Here is a 12,414-nt window from a genome sequence, read left to right on the forward strand (position 1 = left end):
GTTTCCGCCCGCAGGAAGTAGATGGCCTTGCGGTTCCGCCACGAAGGCGCAAGCTTGCTGTCACCGCAAAACTACGTTGACCATAATGCCTCGCTTTGGTAGTCCCGAGGCACGTGAGCCTGCCTGCGTTTTAAACGCGGGAGGTAGACAAGTTACAATTTATTATTATTACTATTATTACTATTATTACTATTACTATTACTATTATTATTACTATTACTATTACTATTATTATTATTATTATTATTATTATTATTATTATTATTATGTTTGTAAAGCCGCCCTGAGTCTTCAGAGAAGGGTGGGATATAAATGGAATTAAAATAAAAATAAAAAATTATTATCATCATCATCATTATTATCGTTATTAATATTATTATTATTATCATTATCAATAATAATAATAATAATAATAATAATAATAATAATAATAATAATAATAATAATAATAATAATAATAATAATAATAATAATAATGTTTGTAAAGCCGCCCTGAGTCTTCGGAGAAGGGCGGGATATAAATTGAATTAAAATAAAAATAAAATAAAAAATTATTATCATCATCATCATTATCATTATTAATATTATTATTATCATCATCATTATCATTATTATTATTATTATTTAAAAAGGGCTGCTTAGCGCCCTGTTGATTTTTCCGTTAGGGCAGGATTAGATTCAAGAAGCATTTCGCCCAAAAGATAAAAAAGCAAAAAAAAAAAAGGCAAACGCTGATTTCTTTTAAGCCGGCTTAAAAAAATAGGCTGCTGGAGAATAAGAAAGTGAACTAGCTTTTCTGCAGCTTAAATCAGGTTATCTCCGTTTGGATCCGGCGCTACTCTCAAGTGTAAAAGACGCTCCTAATGTTTCTAGGATAAAATGGAAGAGCGTTGCCAAAGAGGCCGGTCGATGCAGACCAGTGTTTTTACAACCTTTTCAGCTTGACGTTATGTGGTATTCCCTAGCCCAGGGATAGGCAACCTCGGGTTTTTTTTTTATGACACGTGGACTTCAACTCCCAGAATTATAGCTGACTCAGGAATTCTGGGAGTTGAAGTCCACGAGTCATAAAAGAGCAGTTCCTGCAACAGTTCTTCATGTTTTAGCTTCAGCCCCCAAAAAAGTTTTGTGTGTGTGTGTGTGTGTGTGTGTGTGTGTGTGTGAGGAAGGAAGGAAGGAAGGAAGGAAGGAAGGAAGGAAGGAAGGAAGGAAGGAAGGAAGGAAGGAAGGAAGGAAGGAAGGAAGGAAGGAAGGGAGGGATCCTGAGCAAAAAGTAGTAAGTGACACGATAGGTTACTATCGTATAAAGCATCAGGAATTAAAGAGAGAACTTGGGATAATTTATCCTCCACATCCATCAGCATCATAAGCATCCCCTATGTCAGCTATGTTTTAGAGAGATTCCATGTTAATCAGGAGCATCTTCATAGAATTATATGGCTTCAAAAAAAAAACAACACCAGAGTTTATTTAGCAGAATGTTTTAAAGGCAAGGTTTTCCATGTTTACAACTTTCCTGGCTCCTACACACATTAGGCTACTCCATACCTCCCAACCAACGAATGTAAGAAGGCAGTTTAAGTTTAGTTGACACTGTTTATATGTATTGGAATTGTGGGTTAATAATCCAGTTAACAGAAGTTACATACCTATCAACCTTCAATGAATAGTCAATTCAACTTGCAAACATAATCATAAGCAAGTACAAGAACAAAAGTAAAGTGCTTGTACATAGGTTTTGTCGGACAACCATGCTGAGAATAACATTTATATGCTCAAGTGCTCTGGTTAAGGAGTGTCCATTCAGAGCCAGGGAAAGGTGGGGAGGTTAAAAAAAAAGAAAACAACGAATGCTATGTGATCAAAGCCCATCTCTTTTTTTTAACGTGTGTCAATAACATTTTATTGTGTGCTACAATAACACATTTGTGTGGCCCCCTCTTGACCTTTATACAAAAATAAATAGAATGTTTTCAAAATATATTGGGACGATGTCATCCCTCTATTTGTCTTATCCTCCAGGAGAGTAATAAAGATTGTCAAGCATTTCATTAGAAGTCGTATCTTTTTTTTATTAAAGAGTTTTACAAAAACAAAATTTTACAATATATCCCCAAATCCCTCCCACCCCAAACCCACCCACTTCCCCCCCCCACTTCCCAGAGCTAAATACAGGATTATAGTTACAATAATCATATTCTAAATAAAAATTATGCATAATATACAATTAACCAAATTCATAATGTGCTTTAACTCCCCTTTAACATAACTACAAACAAAGTACCAATAACAATATCCAACTAAAATCTACTCATAAGCTAAAGGGAACTTTTTAGTCCCATATTTGTTCTGAATATAATTTATCCATCTCCTCCAAACTGAAATATATCTTTCCTGTGAATGATCTTTCAAATAAGCAGAAATGTTAGACATTTCTGCAAGATTCGAAACTTTAAACACCCATTCTTCTATAGTGGGCAAACTATCCTTCTTCCAATATTGTCCCACCAGTAACCGTGCTGCCGTTATCATGTTCAACATCAAGTTAGTTTCTTTAACATCACAATCTACAACAATACCCAATAAAAACAATTGCGGAGAAAACTTTATCTTTCTCTTAAAAATCTTTTGAATGTTCCACCAAATTTTGATCCAAAAAGCTTTTATATTTCTACAAGTCCACCACATGTGAAAATAGGTAGCTTCTAAACTACCACATCTCCAACATTTAGACTGTAAATTAGGATACATGTTGGACAACCTCTTGGGATCCAGATGCCATCTATAAAACATTTTATAAAAAATTTCTCTTAAATTTTGAGCCTGAGTAAATTTAACATTTCTAACCCAAATTATCTCCCAGGTGTCCAACGAAATTGGTTCCTGAATATTTTGTGACCACTTTATCATACAGTCTTTAACCAGTTCCGTTTCCGAATCCAATTCAATTAAAGCATTATATATCCTCTTTATATGTGCACAATTTAAATCTCTAATTTGTTTTACTAAATTTTGATCTGTAATTGTGATGCCAACCTTTTGATCTGACTTCCACCTAACGCGTAGAGGGCGTATCTATGGCAATGAGTATGGACATGGTTTCTTATAAGGAACTACTTAGATTGCAAGGGACTGATTGGCAACTTAAATCATTAGAGGAGTTAAGACAAGAAAACATAAGTTACTCTTGGTTTCAATATACCCAATTGAAAGTTAGAAGTCGTATCTTCATAGCAACAAAATCAAATAAGCCATTGAGGTGATCTATGACACACATATTAAAATGCCGTAATAGTTTCTTACAAGCTAACGAGAAACTGAGAAAAACACTCAGATTAATCTCTGTCTTGTTAGTGGGAGGCAAAACTAGAGTAATTTCTATTATAACTGTTATAAAAATTTCCAGTTTGGTTAGCAGAATAGTATTTCCACTGATTAACACATGCATATTCTAGAACAGCTAACTTGAAAAGATACTTGCTTTTCTCTGGAAAGCTGCCATAGAAATGCATTTTACCAGCCATAATACCAGAATTCAGTCATTTATTCATTAATCAGTTGCACACTAAAAAGAAGCAAGGAAAGCTTTATACAAAACGAAAAATCTAAACAAATGTAAATTACTGAGCTCATAGAATACATTCATACATTTTTCTTTTACTTTGAGAGTGCCTAAATATGTAAGCAGTTAAGTGATTAAATCAGTTGATTTACCATAAGGAAAAGCACCATCAGCATTAAAATATTCCCAAAATTTATAATCTTTTTTATTTTGCATTATTATTTTATCTCTAAATGAAGGGATCTCAACTGTGGAATCATAAGAAATTCAGAGGGGAAGAACAAATTGTTTAAAAACATGGTCATCTTTGCGAAATGCAGAATGGAAAAACCCATTTCTCTCCTTCTTCCTTGTTTTATCTGTACAAGCCCCAGTTGTGGTTTTGCAAAATCTGAGAACTGCATGAAATATGGATGAACATTTAATAATTGAAGTTGGAAACTTTTTTTTGCCCAACTCTAACCCTCTCTAAATAATTTTATTTAATAATTATTTAATTATTGAACAATTTAATTTTATTCATGGAGGAGTCACAAAAATCAGTCTCACGTGCAGTATCAATGGGGAAGCCAGATTCACTTAACAATTGTGTTACTAATTTAATAATTGCAGTGATTCGCTTAATAACTGTTGTAACAAAGGTTGTAAAATGGGGCAAAATTCACTTAACAACTGTCTTGCTTAGCAACAGAAATTTTGGGCTCAATTGTGGCTGCAAGTCAAGAACTATTTGTATTGGCTAAGCATAATTTCTTCAGATCAGGTATTATTTTGGACCTTAAACAAATCATTTTGAAGTTCTTTAAACAAAGCGCTGGCATATTCCAGTTGCCAGTTTATAATTACAGTATAAAGGTAAAGGTAAAGGTTCCCCCGCACATGCGTGCTAGTCGTCTCCAACTCTAGGGGCTGGTGCTCATCTCCGTTTCAAAGCCGAAGAGCCAGCGCTTGTCCGAGGACGTCTCCGTGGTCATGTGGCCAGCATGACTAGACACCAAAGGCGCACGGAACGCTGTTACCTTCCCACCGTAGTGGTCCCTATTTTTCTACTTGCATTTTTACGTGCTTTCGAACGTTGGCAGAAGCTGGGACGAGTAACAGGCGCTGCAGTGTCAATTAGGGATTTAATGGTACATTTACTTTCTTATGAAATATGATATATCTATATACTGAATACAACGCCTTGTATTTATAAGACTTAACTCTGCTTCTTGACACTGATTGATGTGATAGTATTAGGGAATGATCTTGGAAGAGGGAATGGTGGGGATTAAAAGATGCTGGCTAGGGAATATCAGATAAGAGCAAACATAGCCCATAGCTACATAATGGGCAGAGAAAGTGGCTCAGAAGGGATTCCCCCCACCCCTCCAAGTTCTCAGACTACAAAGGGGACAGTAAAAGAAATGTATTTTCAGACTTGCAAGATTCTGTTAATATAGCCTTATAATAGAGTAGAATTAGCTCACCTGGTTGTGTTTCCTGTCTGGTCTACTTGTGAGGGTATCCAGTTTTTTTCTACCTGTATATAAGAAATGCAAATGTGACAAGGAATCTTTATGAGAAAATAAGTTGAACAGAATGGCATTTCTGTCTTTTAGGTTGCAATTCAGTGAGTTTCTTGTGCTTTTCTTCCAATTGTGTCTTCATATTAATGGCCCCGTTGAGAGAAGGCTGTTCAGTTTTGACATAGATGGCCTCTTTCAAGCCAGCAGTCCTCTCTGTCCAAAATGTGGACTATGTTGTCTTCAAAAGAGTGGCCTTTGTCTTTTAAATGCAGATGGACTTCCGCATTCTCCATTAATTTTGGTTATTGGAAGCTGGTTATGAAGCATGCAAATGCTAATCATATGACCATGGGACACTGTGATGGTCTTAAATGTATGTTGGTTATAAAGCACCCAAATGGTAATCAAGGGACCGTAAGATTGTTGTGACAACCTTGGCAGCTTGAAGATGGATGTTGTCAGGAGCAAATAACCAGAAGCATTCATTGAGTTCATAAGATTTTATTGATGCTACCTGTACAGAAAAATCTAGTCAATGAATGGTCAGTGCCAAATTGGTGCTAGATAAGGGGCTCAGTGGGTTAGGACGCTGAGCTTGTCGATCAGAAGGTCGGCAGTTTGGTGGGTCGAATCCCGAGTGCCGCGTAGCAGAGTGAGCGCCTGTTACTCGTCCCAGCTTCTGCCAACCTAGCAGTTCGAAAGCACGTAAAAATGCAAGTAGAAAAATAGGGACCACTACGGTGGGAAGGTAACAGCGTTCCGTGCGCCTTTGGCGTCTAGTCATGCCGGCCACATGACCACGGAGATGTCGTCAGACAAGCGCTGGCTCTTCGGCTTTGAAACGGAGATGAGCACCGGCCCCTAGAGTTGGAAACGACTAGCACACATGTGCGGGGGAACCTTTACTTTTTAAGGGTCAATGGAATTCATGCGGGCTGGATTTGGGTCACGTGTGGCAATGCAATAATTCAAAACTGCTGACATGTTTTACTCCACCTTCCAGCTCTGCCTGCCCTTCTTCTACAACTGTATTTCAACTCCCAGAATTCACCAGGCAGGAATTCTACCCATCTTTAAGACACCAAGGCTGAGAAATACTTAATGGACTTTTGTTGATTAAGATTGAATGCTGCGGCTTTCTAATTGGTTTATGCATAACAGATGAGATATAGGGAAAAAAGATCTTTTAATTACAATGTTAAAGAAGGTGAATATTACTAAAATTGTTTGTACTGGTCTTGATACAAGCAGGTCATTTTTTAATATACCGGTATCTTTACTTTTAAAAAAAACATTTTTCTCTCTCTTCCCCTTTTTTTCCTTGACACTTTTCCATTTTTTTAACTGTTATCTTTCTCTTAGTTTGTACAGTATTAGTTCTTTTAATCTTTGTATTTTTAAACTTTAACGTAAAAACATTTTAAAGTATCGCTCTCGTGAATGGTTTAATTTTAATGGGTTTTTCAAACCTGATCAGTGTCTCCCCAAATTTGACAACTTTAAGAGACCGTTGGACTTCAACTCCCAGAATTCCCCGGACGTAGCATTGTCTGGCTGCGAAATTCTGGGAGTTGAAGTCCACCCGTTTCAAAATTGCCAAGTTTGAGAATCATTTGGACCGCTAGATCCGGGGTCTTCAAACTCGGCCCTTTTATGACTCATGGACTTCAACTCCCAGAATTCCTCAGCCAGCATGCCTGGCTGAGGAATTCTGGGAGTTGAAGTCCATGAGTCATAAAAGGGCCGAGTTTGAAGACCCCCTGCGCTAGATGATGCTGGGGTCCCTTCTCGCTACTAACTTCCCAACTACAAGACGCATCCACTGAGAACCCCACTCCAGCCTAATCTCCCGCCTCCCCGTCACTCGCCTCGCTCGTTTCTTCAAGACCGGAGAGGCGCCGCTTGCGCTTGCGCACTTCCAGAGCCGCTCGCCGAGTGACCCACCTCACGTAGCGCTCCCGCCGCTCCGCTCGCCGCCGCCGCCGCCGCCTTCCGAGGAACGCCCCCCGGAGGCTGGTGGGCGGGGCCAGGCGAGAGAAGCATTCCGAAAGGGGCCCCCGCTTGGGAGCGATCGGCGACCGACCCGAAGCAAGCGGCTCTTCTCCCAGGTACGTGGCCGCGCTGGCGGGCTCTTTCTTCCCCCGACTCCGCTGGATCAAAGCGGCAGGCTCCGTCTTCCGTTCGCTTCTTCCCGACAGGGCGAAAAAGCTCCTCGTCTGTTGCCTTTTGCTTCCCTGCTTTGGGGAGAGGGGCGGGGGGGGGGAAAACCCAAGTTAGATGCGGGACGAGCGCACGTCTGAACGCTGCCTCCGCCAGGAACTGACGCTGACTCGAGGGCTAAGCCTCCCCGTCTTTTTTTTCTTTTTCTGGAGCCTTGTCACGGAGAAGCCCCCCCTCCCTTTGCTTGCTTAAGCCCTCCTTTGCTCCGATGCCCTCGGGTGGCGCTTTCGCTTCTCTTTCTTTTCTTTGCAAAAGGCAAAGATGAGCTCCCTTAATGGGAAGCACCCGGAGTTGATTGATGGATTGATATATATTTTTTTTGGGGGGGGGGTTGGCATGGCATCCTCCAGACCCCACAGATTTTTGTGAAGCTTTGCTAGATAGGTTTGGCTCCGTGAACCCGAGGTTGAGCCAAGGCTTGCAGCCGAGGAGCCTGCGAGCCCTCGAGCGATCGTTGCTGGGGGAAAATAACTCCCCGACGTGTCCACTCTTGTCGCGAGCAAGCAGAGATTTCTTTTCTCCCTTTAGGCCAGGGGTCTTCAAACTTGGCCCTTTTATGACTTGTGGACTTCAACTCCCAGAATTCCTCAGCCAGCGTGCCTGGCTGAGGAATTCAGGGAGTTGAAGTCCACAAGTCATAAAAGGGCCAAGTTTGAAGACCCCTGCTTTAGGCTCCCAAGGGCGAAGACATCTGTGGCTGACGTGGAAACGAACCCTTTTTATAGGTTCCAACTGGGGGTTCAAGCCTTCCTTCGAAGGAGGCAGTTTAGAGAGCTTTTCGCTGTTCCGAAAAAATTGAATGATTAAGTAAGTTCCTAGGATCTCCAAATCTCCTAAAGATTCACTGGGGAAGAGAGGTGGATTATCCCCCTCATTTCAGAAAGGATGCAAGGCTGGGGAAAAGCAAAAAAAAAAAGATTAAGTAAGTGCCCCTGATTCTTCCTAGGATCTCCAAATCTCCTAAAGATTCACTGGGGAAGAGAGGTGGATTATCCTGTACTTAAAATTATTGGCATTGCCCCTCATTTCAGAAAGGATGCAAGGCTGGGGAAAAGCAAAAAAATAAAATAAATAACGATTAAGTAAGTGCCCCTGATTCTTCCTAGGATCTCTAAATCTCCTAAAGATTCACTGGGGAAGAGAGGTGGATTATCCCATACTTAAAATTATTGGCATTGCCCCTCATTTCAGAAAGGATGCAAAGCTGGGGAAAAGCAAAAAAAAAAATAACGATTAAGTAAGTGCCCCTGATTCTTCCTAGGATCTCCAAATCTCCTAAAGATTCACTGGGGAAAGAGAGGTGGATTATCCCGTACTTAAAATTATTGGCATTGCCCCTCATTTCAGAAAGGATGCAAGGCTGGGGAAAAGCAAAAAAAAAAGAAACGCTTTGGAAAAAAAAATCCTCTAGCTTAAGTAGATCTCAAGGCTTTGCTTTTGAGGTTAGCCAAGTCAGTGTGGTAATTTGATTCCCTTTTTTAAAAAAAAATGTTTAAATGCACCTTCCACAAAAAGGCATTGGACTGGTATTTGCAGAAATTCTTAGTTCCTGTGCTGAAATATTTTTTATTTTCCCTGCAGAGTACTGCAAATAAATTTCCTTGCTAATGAGAACGAAGGGTGGAATGGGTGGGTGGAAGAGCTAATAAAAAACGAAGAATAGTTTATATAGTAATTTAACCGTTTCTTGTAGTCTTTTAGACTTGGCTAAGAAAGAATTTTGAAGCCATGTGTCCATTACAGGATGTGACTTGGAAGACGTGGCAGTAGCATTTTTTCATCAACCTTTTGCTCACATTAGAAACTTCTGGCCTTGATACTATTTGCTTACTAAATATGAATAATATACACTTTCATATCAGTGAAAAATCTATGCTTTCAAAAATGCGTAATTATGTAGCATTTGTTTTCTTAAATCAAGTCCCTTTGGGTAAATTTAGATAGAAAAATGTATAAATCCATTTAAAAATTTGATAAAATCATTTTTTTAAAATGTCTTTGTAGTATTTGATTTTCCTCCAAATGTTTCACAATACTTTTCTGAGGAAGTTGTATTGCCTCATACTTGAATAATACCAAACTAGGTAACTAAGTAATATTTTTGATTTACTTAGTTCTGCCTGCTTTTTTCAAGAGGATAGAAAAATGATAGAGCTTTTGTCCCATAAAAATTTGGACGGACACATTAACATTTTGGTTGATTTCTTCACAAATTCCATTAATTCTCAGATTGGTTTGAACCTGAAATGGGCGCATAACAGATTTTTTTTCCTTGCATAAAAGTATCTGAAGATGCTATGTAACTAAGTCATGCAGGACTGAATGTAATATTAGTGTTCTTTATCATCCTGATGATTATATCATCCAGGGTGTCCGTAGGATTTGGTCAAAAGATGGCTTTCCCTTATGTTGGGACTTTCAACTCCCAAACTTCATTGTCATATGGATTGGTCATGTTTGGTGGCAATTTTGAGAACTGTAGGCTTAATGCAAGAGAGATAGTTTGGTGCAGTGGTTAAGGCATACAGCTAGAAACCTGGAGACTGTGAGTTCTAGTACTGCTTTGGGCACAGGACCCACTGGGTGACCTTGGGCCAATCAATTCTTCTCAGGACGGAGACAATAGTGAACCACTTCTGAAAAACCTTGCCAAGAAAACTACAGGGACTTTTCCAGGTGGTGTCCAAGAATTACACATGATTGAACGGAAAGGGGGGGGGGCGGAACCTTAAGACATCGAAAAGGCAACAATATTGAGAATGCTACAATTCACGTTTATTTAGGCACTTTATATAAGCATATATATATATGTACTGGGTTGCATTCCAAACCACTTTGTGTTCTATGTAAGAAGATGTTGAGACTATAGAAACCATTTCGGACTATTGAAGAAGAGCAATAAATACATTAGAGCAGGGGTCTCCGATTCCTGGGCTCTGGCCCAGTACCAGGCCGTGGCCTGTTTGGAACTGGGCAGTGCAAGGCATGGGCGAGCGTGCAATGAGCAGCGGGCACTTGGGCACACCCACTGCTTACACGGAACCATCCTCTGTTCCTCGCTCTGCCAGTCCAGAAAGGTTGGGGACCGCTGCATTAGAATACTCTAGTTCAGTGGCTCCCAACCTTTTTTTATACCCCGCACCCCTAGAACACCTCTGATATATTCTCACACCCCTTACAACAGTTCGAAACGACGGCAACAAATTAGGCATATACACTATAATTTTGAAAACCCCAAGTTTTTGCACCCCCTGGAATATCGTCTCACAGCCCCAGGGGGTACGAGCACGCCTGGCTGGGAACCCCTGCTCTAGTTAGACCCTTACTGTCCGCTCGCACACTGTTCTATTGGAAGAAATACAAACAGGCAAGTGGAGAAGACACCAATGTCCGTTCCAGCTAGACTTGTTCCCAGCCCTTTCAAATGTATTGGGGGGCCTTGTTGGAACGCCTTGATGGTCAGCCGTCTTTTGATGTGGTTTCATTTCGCCTTGATTAATTTTGCCATTTTTTTCATGTTTTCTAATGAATTCAAGTCCATACAGACAGGATGTTTATTCGATGTAATAAAGAATCAGGATTTTTATTTAAATCAACTGGTTGGATTTAGTTGGAAGATGGAGGCAGAAAAAGAGCCAGCCCCAAACGGCGTATTACAAACAGCATTTGCTTCACCTAGAAAGGCTTAATTAATGCACGATTGCAAAGTTATTTTGAAAAGGCAAAACCTCCTCTGACACTAAATGGGTTCCTGGCAATTTCATGGATAATATCCACGTTATTTTGTTGGCGGTAAAACAGATATTGTTTGCCAATTTTTCCAGGATGTTTTTCAACTTTGCAGACTTGGTCCACATATCTGAAGGTCACCAAAGTTGAGAAACGTTGATTTAAGATCTATTAAAATAAAAAAGTAGTGCTGCAGCTAGTTCTCGGCTTACAGCTGTTCGCTTAGTGACCATTCTAAGTTACAACAGTACTGAAAAAAGTGACATGACTGTTTTTCACATGACTCTTGCAATACCCCATGGCAGGGGTAGGCAACCTTGGCTTTTTTGTGACTCGTGGACTTCAACTCCCAGCTATGGCTGGGTCAGGAATTGTGGGAGTTGAAGTCCACGAGTCATTAAAGAGCCAAGGTTGCCTACCCCTGCCCCCATGATCATGTGATCAAAATTCAGACGCTTGGCAACTGGCATGTATTCATGACGATTGCAGAGTCGCAGAGCGATGCGATCACCTTTTGTGACCTCCTGATCCGCAAAGCCAATGGGGAAGCCAGAATCACTTAACAACTGCAGTGATTCACTTAACAAAAAGGGCAAAATGGGGCAAAACCCACTTAACAATTTTCTCAGCTCGCCATAAAACATTTGGGCTCAGTTGGGATCGTAAGTCAAGGACTATCCTGCATTGGAAATACGCACTGTACTTTCTTTGAATATATATGATATACACAGATGGATTCTGTTTAAGATATAACCAAGTTTGAGGCTGATGGTGAGTGAGTGAGTGAGTATTTTCTATTCCACTGAAGTATCCTGCCCCTTCAGTTACTCCTTGAATTTATTTATCCCTGAGCATGGTTTGTTAAAATCAGCAACTTCCAAATGCTTCAGGGTTTTGTTCTGCACAGAGAATATTATAAAGTATATTTAAGATGGTTAGTAATGGTATATAAGTCCAAGAGCTATTGCTATTGCTACAGTAAATAAAAAAGTTAAGGTATAATTCTTGTCCTGTTGTGGCATATTATCTTGCGATTGTAGTCTCCAGTCCATTCCTTAAAAATAATCCCAAACTGAGAACAAATTTGCTTTTGATTTGCACTGTTTTCAGCATGCTATTATTTTTTTCATGATGTATTAAAATTCTTAATTTTCCCCCCCAAATGTCAGCATTCAGTTAATGCAAAAATTTACAAATTATATGTTTAAACGGCTGTACATTGTTTTCCTGATTGATCCCTACTGCTTTCACACAGTTTGTCTCACCTGAACCTCAGTAAACGGAATCATGGATATTATACTTGTATTTCAAACTGTTTAGGTGTCCGTGTATATGAATATAGGTATTCCAGAATGAAAACCTCTTTTTTAACAGGACGACTTTGCCAGACTTTGC

General features: G+C 39.9%; 1 protein-coding gene across 4 annotated transcripts in view; it reads left to right on the plus strand.

The window, feature by feature from the left end:
- Window positions 1-7,112: 7,112 nt before the first annotated feature.
- P4HA1 (prolyl 4-hydroxylase subunit alpha 1) overlaps window positions 7,113-12,414 on the plus strand; it is a 43,760-nt gene continuing 38,458 nt past the window's right edge. For all 4 annotated transcript variants that reach the window (XM_081328500.1, XM_081328502.1, XM_081328501.1 and 1 more), the window contains exon 1: window positions 7,113-7,178. The gene's annotated coding sequence lies outside the window, so the exon portion shown is untranslated. The remainder of the gene's footprint in view (window positions 7,179-12,414) is intronic.

The sequence above is a fragment of the Vipera berus genome, assembly GCF_964194415.1.
Source record: "Vipera berus genome assembly, chromosome: 5".
Classification (NCBI taxonomy): domain Eukaryota; kingdom Metazoa; phylum Chordata; class Lepidosauria; order Squamata; family Viperidae; genus Vipera; species Vipera berus.